Raw genomic sequence first — 2,581 nt, 5'->3', positions numbered from 1 at the left:
TAGCTGCCTTTGCGTGCCTTCATGAACCCTGCTCCAGCTGGGCCCAAGGCAGTCCAAAGGAGGGGATGGTGGTGGGAAGGAAAGTGATACAGCTGAGAAACAGCATCTCGGGAACCAAATGTATGATTTGGAAAGGAAAAAAATATTGAGAATTGATTCTTGGAGCCAATTCAGAAAGGGTTGAGTCACTTCAGAATCCTGCAACACCATAAGAAAGGTCAGGGGTCACAGCTTAGGAGCTCCTATCAGGACCTTCAGAAGTAGAAAGTGCTACAGGACAGACATAGTGCACCCTGTCACCCATCCCTCAATCCATCCACCTGTGTTAGTCAGCTTTCTGTTGCTGTGACAAGATACCTGAGATAGTCAACTTAAAGGAGAAAATATTTATTTTAATTCAAGGTTTCAGAGGCTTCAGAGTTGTGGATACTTGGCCCCATCACTTTGGGCTTGTGGTGGCATAGTACATCATGGTGGGAGTGCATGGCAGAGGAGGTCTGTTCACCTTATGGAGTCCAGGAAACAGAGAGAGAGTGGGGGTGGGGCGGGGCCCAGGTCTCCACATCCCCCTCAAGGGCATGTCCCCCAAAGATCCACCTTCTTTCTAGACACCAGATTCACCTCCTAAACATTGCACTACCTCTCAAGAGTGCCACAGACTGGCAAACAAGCCTTTAGCCTATGGAGCTTTAGGGGACACATCATGTCCAAACTACAGCACCACCCCTCCACCCACCATCCATCCAACCATCTATTTACCCACTCGTTCATTCTACTATCCTTCCATCCCTCCACCCATCTTTCTGTTCATCCATCCATCCATTCAACTATTCACCAACCCATTGGTCCTACCATTTACCCACCCCTTCAACCATGTGTCCATCGATTTACCCATTGATCCATCCATTGCTTCAGCAGGAAAACACAGTACCTTGGGCCAGGATCTGGGGCACATGGTTTAGTAATCAAGTTCCTGTCACTCTGCTCAAGTTTTCCTTCAGCTGGGCCAAGCCTTTCTGGGATCCTTCCAATCACCTCATGATGACCACTTTCTCTTCATCCCAATCAGTCTGGGGTGGAGTGGGAAGGCAGAGAAAGGTTTCTGGAGAGGGAGCTGTAAGAGGTCTGCAATCTGCCCTTCCTGGGCCTCCCTCACTGCTTCCAAGACAGATAGATAGATATATTTATTTATTTATTTTTTTATTTTTTTTTTTTCAGAGCAGAAATTGCTCCCTGCTTAAATCCCACAGATGTCATCTCTCATCCATTGCTCTTGGGACAAAAGTCCTTCCTCTGGCCTCTCTAGCTTCCCCTCACATACCAGGCGCTTCCCCTGGACTTTCTGGGTTCCAGGCACACAGGCTGCTTCTAATTGTGCAAAGGTAACCTGTCCTGCCCCTGATCCTTTGCCTCTGCGGTTTTCTTTGCCTGGGGTCTAAGGACATGATGGGCAGAGGGGACCCTGGTGAAGGAAGCAGTGAGCATTTAACAGATGGCAGATCAGGGGGCACAATAAGCCTGGAGGAGGCTGGAATCAAACTGAGGAAATCCCGGAATGCCAGTGGGGGATGGTGTGTGGCTTCAGTCATGGTGTGTCCTACCTCCCACTCCAGGGGACCCGCAGCTGCTCCCCACTCCTAGAGTCAGAAGCAGAGTTTTCTATTGACCACACAGGTCTAGGATCGTGGAGAAGGGACTGCAGGGAAGGAAAGGCGACTTCACTGGCAGTCCGGTGGCTCATGAAATACAGCCCCAGCCTGAAAGCCTCTCATGACCCCAGGGTGAATGTGGCAGAGGTCTGGGCGGGGCTGGCTAAAAAGGCCAAACCTGTGAAGGCGCCTTCTGGAGCGTGCAGGCTTTGCTCTCCCACTCCATCCTGGGTGGGCTGAGGGGCCCCTTGCTGTGGGCCAATATCATGAGGTCAGTTTTCACATCTGTGATGGGGAGAAAAATCCTGCTGGATGCAGGGTGGGAAAAGACATCCTCATATGACCTCTGGTCCTTCTGAGGCACCGTCTCCACCCTGCTGCTCCAGCTGGCATCCAAGCTACCATGCTGGGAGAAAGGTAGGGGGAGGGGTGAAAGGCAGGGGGAGGGGTGAAAGGCAGGGGTGGGCCCACCCCAAACCCCACCCCAAACCCCACCCCTCTCCAAACACTCAGGCAGGGCGATGTTCCACACAGGCAAAAACTAGGCAGACGTTCTCTCCCCGTCGCACACCGCCCTTATTCTGCCTGACCCTGTGTACAGCCTGGCCTTCAGGACAGAGGCCATGCTCCATGGTGACGCGTATGCAGCCTGAGCAGGCCTGGTCTTCCCTCCCCTGCTGCTTCATCCCCCTTCCCCGAACTCAGTGCACAGGGTTCTGGCTCTAAGCCTAGGGACATGCTGGCGTCCCTGCCCTCCTTTCCCACTGGACTAACTACTTTTTATCCTTCAAACCTCAACCCAACACCTCCACCTCCAGGAAGGCTTCCTTGACATCCCCAGGCTGGGCAAGATGTCTCCCCTTGGGCTCCTGCAGTACCTAATCATTTGCTGGGTGGTGGCTGTCACAAAGGGCACTGTGTCTGTCATCGTG

Source organism: Sciurus vulgaris (genome assembly GCF_902686455.1).
Source record: "Sciurus vulgaris genome assembly, chromosome: 16".
Lineage (NCBI taxonomy): Eukaryota > Metazoa > Chordata > Mammalia > Rodentia > Sciuridae > Sciurus > Sciurus vulgaris.
The sequence above is the reverse complement of the archived record's forward strand: the minus strand, read 5'-3'. Positions refer to the sequence as shown.